At 38.5% G+C, this 23,096-nt stretch overlaps 1 long non-coding RNA gene across 1 annotated transcript in view; it reads left to right on the top strand.

Moving 5' to 3' along the window:
* Positions 1–23,096, top strand: part of LOC116561484 — a 216,216-nt gene that overhangs the window by 21,526 nt on the left and 171,594 nt on the right. The gene's annotated exons all lie outside the window — the stretch shown is intronic.

Consider the following 23,096-nt stretch of genomic DNA (forward strand, 5'->3'; position numbering starts at 1 on the left):
AATAAACTAGGTATTGACGGAATGTATGTCAAAATAATAAAAGCTATTTACGACAAACCAACAGCCAATATCATACTGTTAGGGCAAAAACTTGAAGCATTCCCTTTGAAATCTGGCACTAGACAAGGATGCCCTCTCTCACCACTCCTATTCAATATAAGTATGAGAAGTTCTAGCCAGAGCAATCAGGCAAGAATAAGAAATAAAGTGTATTCAATTAGGAAAGGAGGAAGTCAAATTGTCTCTATTTGCAGATGACATGATTGTATATCTAGAAGACCCCATCGTCTCAGCCCAAAATCTCCTGAAACTGATAAGCAACTTCAGCAAAGTGTCAGGATACAAAATCAATGTGCAAAAATCACAAGCATTCCTATACACCAGTAACAGACTTAAAGAGAGCCAAATCAAGAACGAACTGCCATTCACAATTGTTATAAAGAGAATAAAATACCTAGGAATACAACTAACAAGGAACATAAAAGACCTCTTCAAGGAGAAGTACAAGGCACTGCTCAATGAAATAAGAGAGGACACAAACAGATGGAGAAACATTCCATGTTCATGGTTAGGAAGAATCAATATCGTGAAAATGGCCATACCGCCCAAAGTAATTTACAGATTCAACGCTATTCCCATCAAGCTACCAATGACCTTCTTCACAGAACTGGAAAAAACCACTTTAAACTTCATATGGAACCAAAAGAGAGCCCACATAGCCAAGTCAATTCTAAGCAAAAAGATATACTACCAGGCTACAGTAATCAAAACAGCATGGTTCTGGTACCCAAACAGAGATATCGACCAATGGAACAGAACAGAGGCTTTAGAGGCAACACAACATATCTACAACTATCCGATCTTTGACAAACCAGACAAAAACAAGCAATGGGGAAAGGATTCCCTGTTTAATAAATGGTGTTGGGAAAACTGGCTAGCCATGTGCAGAAAGCAGAAACTGGACCCCTTCCTGACATCTTACACTAAAATTAACTCCAGATGGATTAAAGACTTAAACATAAGACCTAACACCATAAAAACCCTAGAAGAAAACTTAGGCAAAACCATTCAGGACATAGGCATAGGCAAGGACTTCATGACCAAAACACCAAAAGCATTGGCAACAAAAGCAAAAATAGGCAAATCGGACCTAATCAAACTCCACAGCTTCTGCCTGGCAAAAGAAAGCAGCCATTAGAGTGTATCAGCAACCAACAAAATGGGAAAAAATTTTTGCAGTCTACCCATCTGACAAAGGGCCGATACCCAGAATTTAGAAAGAACTAAAACAGGTCTACAAGAAAAAAACAAATAAGTCCATTCAAAAGTGGTTGAAGGATATGAACAGACACTTTACAAAAGAAGACATACACGAGGCCAACAAACAAATGAAAAAATGCTCATCATCACTGGTCATTAGAGAAATGCAAATCAAAACTGCATTGAGAGACCATTTCACGCCAGTTAGAATGGCGATCATTAAAAAATCTGGAGACAACAGGTGCTGGAGAGGATGTGGAGAAATAGGAACACTTTTACACTGTTGGTGGGAGTGTAAATTAGTTCAACCATTGTGGAAGACAGTGTGGCGATTCTTCAATGACCTAGAAATAGAAATTCCATTTGACCCAGCAATCCCATTACTGGGTATACATCCAAAGGATTATAAATCGTTCTAGTGTAAGGACACATGCACACGAATGTTCATTGCAGCACTGTTTACAATAGCAAAGACCTGGAACCAACCAAGATGCTGACCGATGATAGACTGGACAGGGAAAATGTGGTACATATACACCATGGAATATTATGCAGCCATAAAAAATGATGAATTCGTGTCCTTTGTGGGGACATGGATGTACCTGGAAACCATCATTCTCAGCAAACTGACACAAGAGCAGAAAACCAAACACTGCATGTTCTCACTCATAGACGGGTGTTGAACAATGAGAACACATGGACACAGGGAGGGGAGCACTACACACTGGGGTCTGTTGTGGGGAAATGGGGTAGGGATGGGGGGGGTTGGGAGGTGGGGAGAGATAGCATGGGGAGAAATGCCAGATATAGGTGACGGGGAGGAAGGCAGCAAATCACACTGCCATGTGTGTACCTATGCAACAATCTTGCATGTTCTTTACATGTACCCCAAAACCTAAAATGCAATAAAAAAATGTAGATGTGCCTTTTCAAAGGTCTCCATCTTCTCTGGTCTCTCTGCTGAGTGCTGAATTATGGGGTAGCACTGGAAGCTACACTCAAGGTGGTTGAGGCTGTCAGTCAGGCTCTGCCATCCTCTCTGTCAATAAGAGGATGAGGGACCCCTACCACTAGTCAGGATTGTCCACTTGGGACCCTAGGTAACTGAGAAAGAACTTACTGTGTTAAGCTCCTGACATTAGGGGTTCACCTGTTAGAACAACCCATGCTTCTTATCAACTGTAGCTACCTTGTCCTCCAAGAGGGTTGCTCCTTCACCTACAGCATAAGAAGATCCCATCCTTGTTCCCTTCAGTCTCACCAATACTTTTGTAGCACTTAAAAATTGGCAGCTTCATAGCCAGTGAGTGGTATATCTCAATGTTATTTGATCTTGTAATTCTTTTGAGTCCTAGTAAATTTGATGTATTTATTGACTACTTGTATTTCTTCTTAGCCCAGACACCTGTAACTTCAAAAATTCCTGGAAGGCCAAAAAAAAAAAAAAAATCTGAGTTTTAAAATTTCTTTTACATGCATATCTATGAACACTTGAAATACCACTTTAAGCAAAAAAAAAAAAAAAAAAATCTAGGCTGAATGAACATGAAGTAAGAGAGTAACTTCAATATAGTTCATTTGGGGCTGACAACAGTTTCTCAGTGGGATTGTGAGCCAATCTGATGGGAGGTATATAAATAGAAAGAAAAAAAAACTTAACAGATTATTCATTTGTTTTAATGAGTCTTGAATCCACTGGATTAAGTGAAAATTCATCTGATTTAATTGAGTGACTGTAATTGGTGAAGAGAAGGGAATCAAATAGGCTGTGCAATGTAGTTATTCAAGGTCCATTTTTTTTTTTTCCTAATTTACTTCTGACGGTTTGCTCTTCTTCCTTGGTGCTCTGTGGGCAGATTCTAAAAATAGTCTAGTATTTATGGAAATATACTACAACAGATTTAGGGACTGATTTGTGTATTTGGATTTGTTTTTATGTTTTTAAACCAAGGTTTATTTTGTTCTTTGAGTTAGATCATTGAAGACAAAAATAACCTATGATAAATCATGTTTGTTTTTAAAAACCTAAGTTTATAAGAGGATGAGATTGTTTGCAGAGGCAATAGGAGGGAAAGGAGAAAGTCTGGAGGAAGAATCAGACTGGCTTGGAAGAAGCAATGTGTTTCTGCTAGATGGAAGGTGCTGTTCTCCCATCTGGGCCCTGTGGGTCTAAAACCAGGCCCATCTTCATGGTAGTAACTGATAAGGCAGCCAGATGGATATCAAAGAGATGGCTGCATGGTGCACAGTAGAGGGCCTGACCTCAGGCTTGGGGTTTCTAGCCTTCCATTTATCTTCCTATTTTCCTACCTCTGGGAAAGCATAGAAGCCACAAGAATTTTCTGGATCTGAGAGAACATGTAAATCTGGGATGGTGGGTATCTCAGCAACAATTTATGAAGACAGATGACCTTGATATGACCCTGGAGACAGGGGCATTCCCACCAAGCTGCAGGATGGTGACTGAGCAATAAATTATGTTTGTTTATTAAAACCTGGACCACTGTGCACACCTGAGTCAGTGGACAGAGATTAATGTCCATTCTAACTGCATTTCCTGGGGCCAAACATCTCAGATCGTTATGTGCTCCTGAGGAGTTATAGTTTTATTTAATTGCATTTGTTCATTTACTATAGTTTGATAATATTTCCTATGAGCACACATTTAAATAATTATTCAACTAAAATGATGTTTTCGGAGTTAGTCTGGCAAAGGGGCTTTGGAATCAGAAGACTCCAGTGATATGTGATCCCTCAGCACATAGTTCAGATTTAAATTTCATCATGGCTCAGCAGAAATCAGTGCAGATTTATTATGCGTATATAACTCTGGGTAGAGTTACATGCAGAATATATTTCTTAAAGTCATGGAAAGTAGTACAAAGTGCCATTGAGCTTCAGTCATAGAACACTGGATCTCAGATTTTAGAAGAAGCCCTGGAGTTTCTCCCTGAATCTTTGCATAGGAGTATATGAAGTTTCAGTTGTTGTATTCAGCTTCAAGTTATTATGCTTTGAAGAGGAGGAGTAAGAGGGGATGTTCCTGGGGATAGGAATTGTGCTGGCCCTGGTTTGGCCAAAGCCTGGATTCTGGACGGCCGAATATCTTATGAGAATGGACCTTCACACCAAGTCATCTTCTCTATCTAGTTTGATTTGAGAGAGAGAGCCACACGGGTGACAGCAAGGCTCTCACAGTGGTTTCTGAGTTGCTGCCTTCTCTTCTGTATAGCTGATTTTGATAAGTATTTGGGAACTGAGTCTACTAATCAGACCATGTTACTAGGCAGAAAAACCAATCTCTGGTTTGTTCCTCATTAATGGTCTGCAACATTTTCAGTCATGGCTGTTGTCAACATCTGTGAGTGGGTGGCTAAAATCCCGATGTGATTCCAGTTGTTAGGAGTGCAATTTATGGGAGTAATGTGAATATGTTGTAGCGAGTTTGTAAACTCAGACATCTGCCAAAATGTCTGGAATGCCTAAACTTGATTAGACCAACTGTGTTGGGGTGTTTTGAGGCAGAAAGGCATCATGTGCTAGCTTTCAAGCTAAGTAGACATAGGTGGATACCCATAAAGGGACTGCAAAAAGAGAAGCCCTCAGTCAGCTCTGCCTGCTCCCCTGAGAAACAGACTCACAAGGACGAGATGCTGCCACTCAGAAAGGGACCTGGAGCCAGCCATACTGTCTTTTTGACTGGATGCTTTGGCCTTAATGCTCCAACCTTGATGCAGGAGGAACCTATTCCCGGATACCCAAAGACGTGTATGACCAATTCTATGCCATTCATGTAAGATTGGTTGGTCATAGAAGGGTAAAAAATCTTTCCTAACAAGGTAAAAAATAGGAGTTGTGTGCAGTGGAAATGGGGGTAAAGTACTTATATTTGTTAAGAATTTGCATGCCAATAAACTGTGTGATTTGAGCATTCAGTTACAGTGTCTTTCATCCTTTGCAGCTCAATCCATTGCACATGATACCAGACCATTCTGACTATGGTTGCATGGAAGCCCACCTTGACTGAGGTCCTTCTCACCTCTTGGATGACATCTATGTGGGCTCTGCTGCTGTAGCAGCTTCAGCCAGGTCATGGTAATGCCAAGGGGCTTGAAGTCCTGCTTCAGTTCGTCTTGGGAGTGTTTTTCTTGTATGAATTGCAGTTCCTTTGCAAAGATAACCACACAGTGACTGTAGAGGCATTAGCCACCTTCCACACAGGTTCTGCCTGGCTGGGCGAATTGCAGCACACACCCCAGGCTGCACAGAAAATCACCTTGTTGGTGTAATTTTGCAAGGAGATCAGTGTACCTAACCTTTGTTTTCTGAGTCCTGAAAGTCCACTTCTAAGGCAGGCATGGGTCTGTTTGGGAGTTCCCCTTGATGCAGGGGAATTCTGTTAATCACCATTGTGAAGGGAGAGTAGAATTACCTAATACTGTCTTGATCATCTCTTTGCATGCATCTGCTGTGAAATTAAGGGTTTTAAACTGACCTGGGGAACTGGGTTGATTTGTAGCAGCTCTGAGCTCTACTCTGATCCTTGAACTATGTATTATTTATTTATTTATTTTTTTAAAAACAAACTAGAGTCCTGGAGTTTGAGACTAGTATGAGCAACATAGTGAAACCCGTCGCTACAAAAAAATTAGCTGGGCATGGTGGCATGCGCCTATAGTCTCAGCTACGCGGGAGGCTGAGGTGGGAGAATTGCTTGATCCTGGAAGGTTGAAGCTATAGTGAGCCACGTTTGTGCCACTGCACTCCAGCATGGGTGGCAAGAGGAAGGCAGCAAATCACACTGCCACGTGTGTTCCTATGCAACAATTTTGCATGTTCTTCACATGTACCCCAAAACCTAAAATGCAATAAAATAAATAAATGGGAAAAAAAAAATATCAGTCTTGCATTTGACCCTAAAACCAGAATTTTAATATTAGGTCTTCACAGGGACCTCTGTGTTTTCTACATTCTTATTTCTTCCATCTACTGATTAAAGCAGGTATTTATTCTTAATTTTAAAAAATATGTCTCAGCAGATAATACCACAAAGCAGATTATTCAATAATACTTCAGACCCTAATTCTTTAAGAGGGTTTCAGAGGAAGCTGGTTAGTGAGAGTAAAGCCCCTATTTCTGATATAACAGATGTGGTGAGATTCCTGGGTAGGCAGCAATTCTTGTCTTAATAGACCAGGGAGTGGTAGGTGTGGGAGAGGAGGAGCTGAGTCAGGAGAGGCTAAACTAACATTGCAACCTCAATGGCTTGTTACAGTGAATAATTATTTCTTGATCTTACATGGTATTTTTCAGGCCCTGATGCTCTACAGAGCAACTCCATTCCATGTAGTAATCTAGGAATCCCATCTTCTTTTTAACATCTTTGTTATCTTGGCCTGTGGATTCTAGTCCACAGAGCCAGGGGATGGAAGAGCTGGAGGCTTGTGCCTGAGTTTTCTGACCACTTTGCCTAGAAGTTACAATGGTACCTCAGCTTATTGGCCAGGATTAGTTACCTGACCCTGCCTAATGGCAAAGAAGCTGGGAGGAGTAGACTCATCCCAGGAATGAGAGTGGACCCTGGTATTTGTGATCAATAGTAATGTTTACCCAGTGGAAGATATACCATAAGGCGAAGACTCCTACTGTGAGGTGGAGAAGCTGCGGGGGCATCTGCCTACAGTTTCCTTCCCACCAGGGACCATGCTGCTGGTTTGGCATCTCCAGCAGGGGATGCCCACCTTGCATGTATGACCAGTTACATCTCTCCCTGAGAGCTTCTGCCATGGAGCAGAGGGAAGTAGTTGGTGCCACTCTTTGTCTCCTGCACCCAGGAAGTTTGTTTCATATTTCTAAGATTCCTTAAATGTTCTCGTTTTGCTTAGACCATTTGGATGGGTAAGTAGGATTCTGAAAAGCTGCTGCTGATTCCTTGGGCTCATTTAGGAGCCATCTGGAAGAGGCCTCAGGGCCAAGGCAGACGTGTTGTTTCCCCAGCCGCTGAGAGCTGTCCCTGGGGAGTAAATACACATATACTCAGGCTATAAATCACTTCTCTCATTGGTGCTAAATTAACTTTTAAGCCTTCTAAACTCCTGAACCAGCTGATATCAGGAACCTGGTAGCAGGATGCTGAGCCCTGTGCTCAGCATTGATTAAATATAAATTGCGTTTCTTGCAAGATTTAATGCATACATGAATACAGGCAGCAGTGGTTCCTAAATGCTGGCCTATGACTGGCTGAATCAGAATCACCCAGGACACCAGGTAAAAGATTTTCAGGCTCTATCTCAGACCCGCTGAATTAGAATTGTCTGGACTGAGGCCCAAGAATCTTTAATTGAATTAAGCTCGTGACTTACAGGTACAGTGAGGTTTGTAATGGACTCACTACAGATCTGGAAAGGGCATTGGAAGGTTGAAGCTCTGTTAGCTGAGTTCCAGTCTTCATTCTGATGCTGTGTGATCCTCAGCAAGTCTCTGAACCTTTCTGGTCTCAGTTTTGTCATATGCATCATGAAGGGATTGAACCTATTTTATTGAGTGAAATAATACTCAGAGCCTCAGTATATAAGCAGATAAAAGTAGGGCAGCTCTGATGGAAGGAGTGGTCAAGTTAAACTTCTGTTCTCAAAATGGTCCTTTAGGGCTGCCAAGAATCCTAGGAATTTCTGTGATGTAGTCTGAAATACTTCTGGGAGTGGGGTCATTAAGATTTTTTCTAGTGCTGGAAGCTTTGAGGCCACGGGAGTGGGGCGTATCTCTCTGTCTCTGTTCCTGTCTCTCTCTCTGCCTGTGCCTTTCTCTGTTATTATCTCCATCTCTGTGTATCTCTCTTTCTCTCTTCTTGTCTCCTTTTCTTTCTGCTTCTGTCTCTACTTCTTTCTGTATCTGTTTCTCTGTTTCTATCCTGTCTTTGCTTCTGTATCACTCTCCTAGAAGAGATGAAAGCTCAGGATATACATTTCTTTCCAAGTTCTCAGGTGATACATGGTAGAGATTTGAGAGACTGTCTGAAACCCATCTGAAGGAGCAAAGCTGTTCTTGTCTGTAGGTTTGATTTTTTTTTTTTTTAAATCTTTAATGAAATTTGCAGGTCCAGGTCATGATTTTTTTGAAGTTGAATTTATCAACTTACAGGTTTTAACATTTCTTAACAGATTTGACCAAAGTCCTAGTTGGTAAAACACGCATTTGCTTAATAAAAATGTATGATGTGGTGTAGACTGTGAAAGCAGGCTTTTGTTTTATTATTACATTTAACCACTCAAATGCCCACTGGATTCCTGATTATTTCTGCTCTGGGGATGCCAGGTATTTATTATATTAGAATGATATTAGATTAGGCATGACAGAACTCCTTTAGGAGTAAGAGCCTTAATTAGGTTCCAGAATTGTCCTGGTTTAGCATAAGACTGGATCCTACAAGATCTGAATTTAGCACACTTAGCAGTTTAATTTTAAAAATAAAGTCACTATTTCCAACATCAACAATAATGACAACTACCATGTGACTTCTAGCTTACTTAATATTTTCACTCCTAAATACTTTAGGATACAGCTTCTAAGAACATTCTGATAGTATAAGCACATGTCATTCTAAAACATAACTATAGTAAAATTTAGCAAAGTTAATTGACATTAAGATAATACTATTTTCAATTATTAGTCCAGATTCAAATTTTGCCACCTGCTATTCGTTCATAATACTACCAATATGAATTTTCATATTCATTTTTGAACTTGAATGTGCTAGCCCTGTAATTGTAGTAAGAATAAAGTGCCATGAGATAATTAATCTATATATTCGTCCATCATTCCATACGATTAAATAATAATACTTGGGAATATGGGAAAGTAATTTCTAGGGGTGTAGATAAAACATTCTTGACCCTGAAGATAGTCCAGAGGTATGCATGGAAGCGAGGCAGAAAATCGCAAATAGAACATGTAATGATAGAGAAAACCATAGGCTAATATAAAAAGAAGGGGCCTGATTAACAGAAATGAGGAGATCAGAAGGAGATGGCTTGTGGATGCTAAATTGGAGCCTGTCTTTTTAGTGTACAAAATAGATGGAGACTTCTTACGGGCATGTGGATTTGTGTATCTGGAGACAGATTAAGACTAAAACCATAGTTTGGCAAGTATCAAGGAAAAGGGAAAATAGAAATCTTGAAGGGGGTACTTTTTAAAGGGATAAACATAAAAAAGTAAGGATAGAAAGTTAAAAAGAAGACAAAGAAGAACCAGAAAGCCCAAACACAGAGTCTCTATAGGAGCCACTATTCTCATCTAAGAATTTTTTTAAATCAGGTTATTTGTTTATTAGAAGGTTGGGTAATTGCAGTTCATATTTTGCTATGCCTGAAAACTTTCTGTAATCCATACTCTGCTTTGGACTAGAGGATCTGAAGAAAACAGTCCATGCACAAATTTAAGTAGAAAGTTAAAAATTCATAGTGGCCTTTTTCTGTCGAAATTACTATATGAATCACTATTATTTGGGAAGTTTTTTCTGCCTAAAATAGGTAACATCCTGTAGACTTGCTCTCACTATTCTATTAATTGAACTGCTGGCATGTTTATGTTTTGAGATCTATTCTAGCACTATTAGATTTGCCAGATGAAAAATACAAAGACCAGTTCAACCTAGGAGATAATCAATTTTTCATGCTCATTATCATTTAGATGAGTCTCTTATAAGGGAATGGTTTCAGCATGACGCATTTTAATGCTGAGTAACACCTTTTTCCTCTAGGTAGTGAAGAAGACGACTTATATATGCTCTCAGCGAAAATGTTAAGATCTTAAATTACAGAATAAAGAGGAAATCAAAAGGAAATTTGTGAAAACAAAATGAACCAGAGAAATGATAAAATTTATTGCCAGAAAACTTTTCAGTTTCATCGATGTTTTTATAGTTCCTTAACCTTCATCATTCTTTGTATGCCTTCTGCCCGTCCTGAAGGGAAAAAGAAAAGCATTCAAAGCTTAAGCACTTTATTAAACCTTTTATAGCTTGACACCATTTGGAACCATTTCAGTATTTCATATTGAAAACAAAGATATGTCTTTCTGAAAAATTAAAATGAAAACAGACCCAATTACAGTGGTTTCAGCAGTCTTGGCTGAAGGTGAAGTTCTGACAGCTTCATGAAACAGGGCTTTATCCATGTAACCAGTGAATGGCCTTAGAGATCTGTTATTGGAAGGGTAGAGGGTCCTGTGTTTCCAGTGCTCTGATTAATTAATTTACTAACACTTTCTAGATCTTACACTTACAGTGGGAATATTCCAAGTAATCTCCCCTTCTCTCATTCTGAAATATTTAAGAAAGGTGTTAATATTGCATGGCCTTTCCCTTAAGGAGCATGGTTTAAAAGTTACTTTATAGCAGTGCTTAATTCTTATCTTTTCACATGGATTTTGGGCTTTGGCTCTGGCTACCCAGACTACAAGCTTAAACTCATATTGCCTCTTTTACTGTGAGCTTACACTGTTCCATCTCATGGGGGATTACCCAGCGAGGTGCATGTGCATGTGGCTTGCAACACATGTGATCCCATCAGACATATGTGCCCATATAAGGGAATATGGAACAGAAAAAATGACTTGTTAGAAATGTGAGGTCCGGAATGGGGGAACAAAGAAACACTGCTGTCTTCCTCCAATATCAGTTGGGCTTTCTTTTTTCCTTGAAGTATGGAAACTTTATTCTTTTCACCATAAAAGCCCCGGCAGTGATAAGCGTGATTTCCAAGACTGTACATAGCACCAGAAGAGCTCCAACTAATGTGCTCAGCTTCGATTTCAGCGTTGCTCATTAGAACAACAATGCAAACCAGCTGTCCCCTGGTGTTTGGAGAAGAAAGATCCAATTAACTGGCCATCATCCACCTGGTTCCAGATTTAGCCTTCTCCTTATGAGTCTGTAAGAGCAGCCAGTCTGCATGAATTTTTATCATTAAATGCAAGCTGGGGGTGAGGAGCCATGAGGATGATGCATATTCTCTGGACTGCCGTGGAGGGTTAAAATAAAGCGTAAGGCCCTCTAGAGCTTGGACATGTGGAAAGGCTGCAATGAATTAATTTACCAAGGCGTCGACCTTAAAACTGTTCCTTATTTTGTATATGTCAATGTGAAGTCTGGAAGTACACAATGTCTCAATGAATGTGAACATAGAGCCATTTTAGGATGTAATAACCTTTGCTTGGTTTTTCTCTTTAGTAGGAGTGACGTTTAAAGTGTGAATATCACCCATCTATATTATAAATTAACCAAGTACCTATGCTGGAATATCCAGATTTTCCTTGGTGTATTTGTCAAAAATATCCTGATTAACTCAGAAATAAAAGCAATGACTGGAGCCCTTAAGTCATCATTATTTTATCTTTTGGTGTAAAGCACCTAATTGCTGTCTGACCATTTAGGCCTTGGAATAAAGCAGCTAATGATATGGCTCCTGGAAATGCTACAGGCCTACATCTTTCTAGAGTAATATCACATTCTCAATAGAGACATCAATAAAACAATCATTTCTCAGCACTGAAGACCGGAAAACCTGTTGCATTACACTTTCCAATCTCTTCAAAATCACATTTTAAAAATCCATTTTGTTGCAAGATGACCAATCTCATCTGATTTATAAGCTGTGGCCTCAGAGGAAATATGGAATACTTGGAGTTGGAGCCAAGGAACAAATGTGCCCTGTTGGAAGCAGACACTTCCTGAATTTCGAGCAGCCCCTGGGACGTGCTTTAGGATGTGTCAGTTTACAATTTTCAAGTCATGTGGCAACTCATCATTTATTTGGCAGCCCAAGTACAAGGTATAGACCTTGTATCTTCCATTGAAGGCTTATATTTTAGGTTTACCAATACCTACCCTTCCTCTGTGGTCAAGAAAGCATGTGTGGATGATTATCTAAAAATCTCCTTCCTTACCACTTCTAATTTTTAAAAAAATTGTGAATTTTGACTTTTCAAACTGTCAAATGATCTTAAAATGGTCTGATTTTAGATAGGTGTTTAGCTTCTGTCTCTTTCCTCACTCTTAGTAAAATTGCAGTGTATTTTAGAACAAAATCAAGATCCCGCTGATGTAGAAGTTGTTGCAACCTGCACAGTGCACCAGGGAGAGAGTTCTTCCTGAAATATACTGAGTGGAGACATCGCTGGAGAATTGCAGAATTCAATCCATGTGATTTTTAAAGTTAGAAATTTACATCCTTCCTCTGACCAAAAGCAAAGGAGTTGTTGATGTTGGATTTCTATGACCTTAAAAAACTGAATAAAGAAAATGAAGCTCCCCAAACTACAATCAGAATCTTAATGTTAAAAAAATTATTCTTCTAAAAGAAGTTAATTATTAGCCATTGTGAATTAATGGCCTAACATTTGTTTTGAGTAGGCCTGATCAATATCTTAAACACCTTTTAGTAATTCTCAAATATTCTTTTCCTGCCCCATTCTCTCACTACTCAAACCTCTTGATCTTGAAGATATTTTCATCATGTTATTCCGTGACTTCAGCATCTGTCTGAAAGTTGTCCTCTTTCACACCTCAATCCTCTTCAGTGGCTCTGATTTCTACATAGCCAACCCTTTTAAAAACCATGGCTTCATATTTTCTTGATGTTCTTACCTCTCGTCACCTTCATATCTACCTTAAGCTTCTGAAAAAAAAAAAACTATTCCAAAGCTTGAACCTTAAAGTCTGAAATTTTCTTTAGTTGTAATAATTTTCTTACTATCTTAACTACCTCTGCTTATTCTTTGATTTTTTTTTTTTTTTTTTTTTTAAATAGAGACAGTCTTACTCTGTTGGCCAGGGTGGTCTTGAACTCCTGGCCTCAAGCAATCCTCTGCCTCAGCCTCCGAAAATGCTGGAATTACAGGTGTGACCACTGTTACTGGCCTGCATATTTTTATTGGTGGAATTATTTCTGCTCATTGTGATGGCTGATGTTTTGTCTGTCCCTCATTACCTGATCTTTTAAATTTAATTTATTTCCCTATCAGCCCCAATGCTATGTTTAGCCTTAATGACTATGTCCTCACCAGTATCCCTAAATTCCTCAGTTCATGTCACCAGCCTCATTTTTGTCTTTGTTTTGGATTGGTCCTCAACAAAAATTGCTAGAGAAACTCAGGATGTTAACTCTGAGTAAACTCACACCTATTTTTGGCAGGACAGACCAATATCCTTATTAAGGTCTGCAGGATGCTTTGTGAGCTGCTCCGTCTGGTGTTCCCAGTTCCTCCTCTTAGCCTTCGATTCTGGCCACACTGGCCTTCTTTTCAGTCCTGAAACATATCTCTCTTCCCCTGGGTTAAGGACCTTTGCTTAGAACAGTCTTTCCTTTATCTTCCCCTGGTTAACTCTTAATCAGCCATTAAGTGTTGGCTTAAGTATCACTTCCTTGGGGAAACTGGCAGTTGAGATTAAGTCCCTACTTCCGTCTTGCCGCTCTGGTATATCCTAGACCACATACATCTATCACATTTATATTACATTTACTTTAGTAATTATAGATTTGATGCCGCTTGGATGAACACATGAGCTATGAGTGTTTCGGCTTTTCTTTGTGCCCTCAATGATTGCGCCGTATCCAATAAATGCCTTCTGTGGGGTAAGCATAGGAAATACTTTAGAGGTGGCACTTTTGTAAGTAGTCACTCCTGAAGGAAGTGATATTTAGACATCTTCAAATATTAGAATTTTTTTAATATTGAAGTAAAATCTCTTTTTCTAATTCTATTCCTTGGGGTCATTCAAATAAGTGGATTTCTGACATACTGTCACACACTTTAACACAGTAGAAATACCATCACTTTGGTGTAAAATCTAGTCGTAGCTACCATATTTGGGAGAGTTTACTCAGTGCCTGGCACTCTGGTCATCTGTAAAGTAGAAATAATAATAATTGCTTTACCCAGTTTACTTTAAAGAGCATTTGAGCACCCATTATGTTCCATTTAGTGCATTAATGCCTGGGATAAAAGATGAGTAACACATATGCTATACATGGAGGAGTTTACAGCTTATTGGAGAAGTCCAAGAAAAGATTCCAAGCAGCCTCTTACTGAGAAATTGACTTGAGTTTGCCCATTCTCGTAGTAATATACACTCAGGAATGTGTTGGGATTCAGATTCTTTCCAGCTACTTGCTCAAAGTGAGCAGACAGGCATTAGCCAGAGCTTCCAGAATCATTGTGACCCAGAAATGTGTCAACAGTCTCTGAAGATGGGGTATGTGGATGAACTTCTTCGAACAATCTCAAGTTGTATCATTGACTGCTGGCGGCTTCGCTGGGGACTTCAATGGGGACTCATGGCCATGGAAACCTGCCTGCCTCCCCCTCTCACACCTAGGATTGTACTGTTTCTCCTGTTCTGTATAGCCATCTGTGCACTGACACCTTTCCCTTTTTATATAAATAGACTAAATTTTATCTTTTGCCTATACTGATAGTGTCTTTCCATCATTTCCTTCATCCTTGTATCAACAACATAAGGAGATGCACATGTGTGTTGATCATTTTTACGAAGTAAGTGATATGAGAGGGAACTGCAGTGGGAATATGACTTAGTATAACCTTTGCTTATAAATTGGTGTTACCTACTCAAGTTGAAGATTTAAAGATGTGCATTCCTATGACTGCATTTCCACACTTAGCTATATACCTAAGAGAAGTGTGTCCATACGTTCACTGAAAGACATACTAGAACATTCATAGCAGCACTGTTCCTTACAGCCGCAAAGCAGAAACTGCCCAAATGCCAATCAACAATAGATTTAATAATCAACTGTGTTGTATACATACACTGCAATACTACACAGCAATGAGAACACACACTTTACAGCAAAAAACTACAATAAGGATGACTGTCACTTGCATCAGATGCAAAACTAGGCAAAATAAATCTAGGTGTTAGAGGGCCAGATAGTGACTACCCTTGCTGGGACTAGTTACCAGGAGAGAGAGCTCAGGATGGGACTCGGTGGATGCTGATAATGTTGTTTCTTGATCTAGAATAGTTCGTGAAGATTCATTGAGCTTTACATTTCTGACATGTACACTTACTTGTGTGTAAGTTTCTATTTCAATGTTGTAGAGTTTAAAAAGAGTTGGTTCTATTTTGTCTACTTATTGAACTAAAACCAGCTTGGAATGCAAGAATAAAACATGGAAAATTACCATCTAGGTAAAGGCACTGTCCTGTTACACATTTCATATTGGCTCTTAGTTTGAAAAGCAATCATCAAGCTAGTAGGGGGTGTCTTTGAACTGATGTTCCGCAGATGATAATACTTGTCTTGTAATTGCCCAACTCTTGGGATGAACTGACCTGGAATCTATTTTCCTCTTGTTATAGTTGTTATTTTTCTTTTAACATGGATTTGATAATCTTAAATAGGAAATGTTTCACTTTTTATTATGTAAATTACTCTTTAAAAAGGACAGGTTAGCCACAGGATTGTTATTGCTGCAGAAAATTGCTGGCTATTCCTTGAAAATCCTGTAAAATGAGACACTGGAGAATGAATAAGCTTTTAAACGTAACAATTACATTTTTAACTTTAAAGTTGTTGCACTGTCACATTTTTCAGGACATGGAATATTTAAAAAGTCCATGTAAAATTAGGACATTCCAGATATTGAAGATAGCTTTAAAAAACATGCAATGATTTTTTCTTTTTATCACACATTTCCTTCATCATTGACCTACAGTAGTTAAAAAAAATCTTATCCTTATAACCATCACCAACAGCCTTCACAGGATACTGGATTAACACAGTGGTATGAACATGAACTCCAAACCATAGTCATAGAATAGAAAGGTTCTTTATACATAGACCAGTAGTCAGTTCTTGTCAAGAGAGGCCCTTGTCCTGGGTCCTGTTCTTGTTCACCTCTGGCTATATTCCATCTAGGGGATTAGGTTTTCACAGGGCCAAGGAATTATGGTTTCTTCTTCTAGAACCATGTCCCAGATAGGAGGGGCCATGGAATTCCCAGCACAGCCCTGAGCTGCTTCCAGAGCCTGCACTGCTCTTCCCAGTCTGTCCTCCTGCACTTAGATGTCACTGACCTGTTGACTTCTAGGTCAAAAGGATGGACAAGGAGCAGGTATTTCCCTGGGGGTGGGTTGGTGAGAACTGAGCTTGGATATTTATTCTGGGAAGGCCACAGGCCTGTATTCATGGCCCTTGAGCAAAGAGATAGGAGTAGAAAGAGAATGTTGGGAAGCCCATTGATGGGTTACTTGGGGGCCAAGGCCTGGCTTCACTATACCCACCACCTCCTAATGAGGAACTCCAGGGACTTGGAGATTTCTTCTGTATTTTGATCTGGCCTTTGAAGACATGAAGTTATATTTGCTAAGGTATGAGGATAGAATGCATTTTATTTAAGTTTGCCAGCTTGATTTGTGACATGTATGTAGTCTGCACATGGTATATGGACCTGCATGTGTAATCTTGTCCTGAACCCTCTGAATGTTAAAAAAGAGTCTGCATGGACACAACTCATGAACCAAAGGAGAAACAGTTTCAAAATCCACATTCAATGGTGAATTTTCACAACAAATGTCTAACTTCCTTTACTAATGTAGAGCAATTTTAATGATTTTAGAATGGACACCTATGTTGATCAGATCAATTAGGTTGCAATATGTGACCATTGAACTTGGCACAATTAACTGACCCACTATGTGCACCATCAGCCCTGTTGACCTGATTGGAGAATGGCAAATGGGACCATTTGGACAAACAGAGCCAACTACTGAAAACGGATCTTCATTTGGATAAGATTACACAAAGTCCTTTTCAATTTAGAGCTAGTATGATCCGTCACTCATAGATTTCCCGTCATTCAAGTAATCATGATTTAGCAACAGGTATATGAATGCCTACTCTGTATGAGGCACTGGAATCCATTGATGAACACTACCTCTAGCCTCAAAATGTGCTCAGTCTGAGGGGGGAAGGCTATCTCATGAAAAGCATGTTAATTGCTGTGGCCAAGATGGATCCATCAGGCCAGGAGAGCACTCACTGATGGCTGTGTGCTCTGTGTGCTTCAGAATGTTATGTTCCAGCATCATTCACAATACCAAGGACACAACATCAAAACTCTATGCCAACAACTTTTTACAGCAGCAGCCTTATTTTAAAATCTACATTTTGTCTCTTTGTTTGGAAACCTCTTTTTCCACATCAATTAGGCCTTTAATTTGACTCTTACTCTCTATGTCAACAAAAGTACATAATGTTGGGTAAATGTCTCCCTTTCTCCACTAATTTCACCTTGTGGTTAAGATACTTGAATAGTCAGAATAAGCCCATTGCTTTAAAAGGATACTTTTTGGTTTATCAGTGCTTAAAGTAATTTCTTAATCTGGAATAATAGTATTGCATGCCCTACCTAATACAAATGTGCCTTACCAAGATAGGCAATTGGGTAATGGGTAAATTCAGGTGTACGAAAAATATATTAAATAGTCCTGAGATTTAGGACTCTCAGAATGTTATACCCATGATGGCTGTCACATTTTTTTCCTTACTTTTTCCCAAGAGAAGGAGTGAATGGGTACGGTTTGCTTTTGATGAATCTGAGTGCTTGCTACTCTTAAGCCGTGATAGTTTTCCGTAAGGGCTCAAGTCCTCTGAATAGAGGACCACCAATTTGAGATGAATGCATTTTGTGTTTGAAAAGAATGAAATTGAAGGATGGTGGATTACATTCTTTATCCACTTTGACTGTTTTGAGAACACTGAGTATATACATCCTGCTTTTCCAGAGGAAGCTGTGACACAGTTATGAAGGAGGGTAGCAAGACAACCAGCTTGTTATCACCTACCACCCTCTCAACTGCAAGAAATGAGTGTCCATAGTTATTTAACTTAATCCAAAATTGTTTTGAGGGTAAAATGTAACGAAGTTCAATAAGCACTTGTGCCTTGAGTTTTAATAAAATGTATGGATTTGGGTTGGATGATTATTCAATTGATTTGGATGAGGAGTTTCCTTGAGGAGAAATAGATATTTAGAATCATACTGTGGATACCAAGCCGAATCCTACTATTTTCACTTAACATTTATAATCAGTGTCTCTCCATCCCATTAAAAACTTTTCAGAATTAGTCAGGGGTATGTCATCATTTGATTACTCTATAATTGATAATTGTCAGACATAGAAATTGGAATTCTAAAATATTTTCTATGACTTTCTATGCAGATTTACCTGCATCTTTTATTTTTTTTTCTTTGAGATATTTTCTTAAAGGAGAAATTGCTGGATCAAAAACATGGCATTTTACTGTATGTTCTCATTTATAGTGGGAGCTAAACATTGAGGGCACATGGACACAAAGAAGGTGAACAGACACTGGGGCCTACTTGCAGGTAGAGAGTAGGAGGAGGGTGAGGATAGAAAAACTACCTGTTGGGCGTGGTACTGGTACTAAAACAGAGATATTGACCAATGGAACAGAACAGAGGCCTTGGAGGCAACACCACACATCTGATCTTTGACAAACCTCACAAAAACAAGCAATGGGGAAAGGATTCCCTGTTTAAAAAATGGTTTTGGGAAAATTGGCTAGCCATGTGCAGAAAGCAGAAACTGGACCCCTTCCTGACACCTTACACTAAAATTAACTCCAGATGGATTAAAGACTTAAACATAAGACCTAACACCATAAAGACCCTAGAAAAAAATGTAGGCAAAACTATTCAGAACATAGGCATAGGCAAGGACTTCATGACCAAAACACCAAAAGCATTGGCAACAGAAGCCAAAATAGACAAATGGGACCTAATTAAACTCCACAGCTGCTGCGTAGCAAAAGAAGCAGTCATTAGAGTGAATCAGCAACCAACAGAATGGGAAAACATTGTACAATCTACCCATCTGACAAAGGGCTAATATCCAGAATCTGCAAAGAACTAAAATGGATTTACAAGATAAAAACAAGCCCATTCAAAAGTAGGCAAGTGATATGAACAGACACTTTACAAAAGAAGACATACATCAGGCCAAGAAACATGAAAAAATGTTCATCATCACTGGTCATTGGAGAAATGCAAATCAAAACTACATTGAGATACCATCTCACGCCAGTTACAATGGTGATCATTAAAAAATCTGGAAACAACAGATGCTGGAGAGGATGTAGTGAAATAGGAACACTTTTACACTGTTGGTGGGAGTATAAATTAGTTCAACCATTGTGGAAGACAGTGTGGCGATTCCTCAAGGACCTAGAAATAGAAATTCCATTTGACCCAGCAATCCCATTACTGGGTATATATCCAAAGGATTATAAATCGTTCTACTATAAGGACACATACACATGAATGTTCATTGCAGCACTGTTTACAATAGCAAAGACGTGGGACCAACCCAAATGCCCATCGATGATAGACTGGACAGGGAAAATGTGGCACATATACACTGTGGAATACCATGCAGCCATAAAAAACGATGAGTTCATGTCCTTTGTAGGGACATGGGTGAACCTGGAAACCATCATTCTCAGCAAACTGACACAAGAACAGAAGATGAAACAATGCGTGTTCTCACTCATAGGTGTGTGTTGAACAATGAGAACACATGGACACAGGGAGGGGAGCACTACACACTGGGGTCTGTTGGGGGGAAATAGGGGAGGGACAGCAGGGGGTGGGGAGTTGGGGAGAGATAGCATGGGGAGAAATGCCAGATATAGGTGATGGGGAGTAAGGCAGCAAATCACACTGCCATGTGTGTACCTATTTAACAATCTTGCATGTTCTTCACATGTACCCCAAAACCTAAAATGCAATTAGAAAAACTACCTGTTGGGTACTCTGCTTATTACCTGGGTGATGAAATAATCTGTACACCAACCCCCTATGACATGCAGTTTACCTATATAACACACCTGCACATATATACCGAATCTAAAAGTTAAAAACGAAAAAAACCAAAATATGGAATTTTAAAGATATATGTTACTAGATTGCTGTCAGTAATCATGCCAATTATGTTTCTGCCATGGATCACCTGAGGTCAGAAGTTAGAGAGCAGCCTGACCAACATGGAGAAACCCCGCCTCTACTAAAAAAATTCAAAATTAGGCAGGTACAGTGGCGCATACCTATAATCCCAGCTACTCAGTGGGCTGAGGCAGGAGAATTGCTTGAACCCTGGAGGCAGAGGTTGTGGTGAACCAATATCTCACCATTGTACTCCAGCCTGGGCAACAAGAGTGAAACTCCATCTCAAAAAAAAAAAATTATAAAATCTAATCCTGCTTTGGGTGTTATCATTAGAATTCTTTTCACTGTTTTGATAGGTAAATATATATTGTCATTTGCTTTTATATTTCTGGGGTTACCAATGAGGTGCATGGGTTTTTATATTTGTTAATATCTGTGGTTCATTGTGTGACTTGTTTCTGTTCATATTCTTTGTCTCTCTTTTTTGTTTCAGTCCTGTTTTTTAAAAATCATTTTTGTAAGATATTATACATTGGGCACTATTTTGATAGTGTTTCCTTTTAAAAGCCAATTTTATTGAGGATAATTTATATGCAATGAAATGTATTCATCTTAAGTGTCTAGTACAATGAATTTGATCATTGAATGCACTCATGTAACTATCACCATAATGAAGATACAGATTTTGTTCACTTCAGAAAGTTTTTTTTTTCCCCTTTACAGTGAACTCATTCTATGCCTAGCCTCAGATAGCCTGGGATCTTATATCTGTCATTATAGCTTAGTTTTATCTGTTACAGAATCAGAAAGTATATTTTATTTCGAATTATCTTCCTTTGTTCAGCATAGTGTTTCTGAGATTCATCCATGCTGTAGTATATATCAGATGTCTGTTCTTTTTTATTGCTGAGTAGTATTCCATTGTATGGATATACAACAATTTGTGTACCCATGCACTTACTGGTGGGCATTTGAGTTGTTTCCAGTTTTGAGTTATCACGAATGAAAGTACTATGAGTAAATCTTTGTGTGGACATATATTTACATTTCTTTAAGGTAAATGCCAATGAATGAAATTATTGGGCCATGTGGTAAGTGTGTGTTTACCTTTATAAGAAACTACCAACTATTTTTCAGTACATGAACCATTTTACACTTCCATCACCAATGTTTGAAGGTTTCAGTTGTGATACATCTTTGCCAACACTTGTTATTTCCAGAATTTTAGTTATTTTAGTGAGTTTGTAGCGTATCTCATTCTCATTTTAATTTAATGCATTTCTCTGAAGACTAATGATGTTGATCTTCTCATGTACTTATTGGCCTTGTGGCATTAACTTTAGCAATTCTTGATTCAATTTTATTTTTGATATGCTTAAAATTTCTTTATAGTAAGTATTACAAATACATGACAAAATTTTAGGTAATATGGAAAAGTCTATGCTAAAAAATATATTAATTCCGTTCAAGCTTGTCTTAGTTTTCTCAGTTTTTTTCTAAAGGCAACCACTATCACAAGTTTATATGATGCCTTTTGTTTTGGAATATTTTTAATACTTATAGACTCCATCATAACTTATAAATACACAAGTGATACATTTTTAACCTTTTACTTGGATATAACATATAGAAAAATGCACATATCCTAAGTGTACAGCTTTAGAAATTTTTACAAACTGAGCACAGCGGTATAGCCAGCATCCAGATAGAACATCACCAGCACTGTGCATTCCATGCCAGTCATGCTTTATCATTTCTCCAAGGGTAGCTACCATCTTGATTTTAACAGTATGAATTATTTTAACATTTTTAGTACTTTATATAGATAGAGTTATTGCATACACTCTGCCTTCTTTTACTTAGCATTTTGTTTTTGTGACTCATCCATATTGTTGAGTGTATTTGTAGATTGTTCATTCATTCCTGCTGTCATTTTGTATTGCAATGGAAGGATATATGACTACCTATTTATTAATTTTATTGCTGGTGGATATCTACTTGTTTAAAGATGTCTTGCACATATTCTATTGCATGTCTTTTGGTGAACATCGTGTGCACTGTATGCAGTTGGGTATGTATGTAGCAGTAGAATTTCTGAGTCATAGGTAACATAACCATACAGATATGCCAACTCCCACTCACAGAGTTCTGGTTGCTTCTACATCTTCAAAATCCCAATGTATTTTTCCTTCTTAGTATTTTGTGAATGTTTAAGCCCATTCTGTTTTTTGTAGTTTCTCATGAGTTTTTCTTATTGTGATGTTAATTTGAATTACCCTTATGAGTAATAATATTGAGAACCTTGTTGCATGCTCACAGGCCAGGTAGATACTCTCATTTGTGAAGCAGCTATTCAAGTCTTCTGCCAATTTTGTCTACTGGATTGTCTGACTTTTATTTATTAACTTGTAGTGCTTTAACTCTAAATATGAGTCTTGTGTCATGAGTTATATGAATATCTCAGTCTGGGCTGTTTTTCACTCTTAATGGCATTTTATTCATGAATAGAAAGCCTCAATTTTTTATATACTCCAATACATAAATATTTTCTTTTATGCTTTAGTGCTTTTTCTCTCTTCTTTAAGAAGTCTTTTCCTCTAAGTTTGCAATGATCCATGTTCCTCTAAAAGCTTACTGTTTAAGCTTTCATAGTTAGATCTGCTATTTTTCTTCTTTTCAAATTTTGAATTAACATTTTGTTGACTTCTTAAAAATAATTAGAAGGTGTTCATTATTTTTCTATTCTTTGGAAGAAGTTTTGCTAAATTGATGTTTTCCTCTTTAAATGTTTGGAAGAATTCACTGGTAAAACTATTTGGGCCTAGGTTTTATGTGAGTGCGAA

The sequence above is a fragment of the Sapajus apella genome, unplaced genomic scaffold (assembly GCF_009761245.1).
Source record: "Sapajus apella isolate SASKATOON/1434 unplaced genomic scaffold, GSC_monkey_1.0 scaffold29, whole genome shotgun sequence".
Lineage (NCBI taxonomy): Eukaryota > Metazoa > Chordata > Mammalia > Primates > Cebidae > Sapajus > Sapajus apella.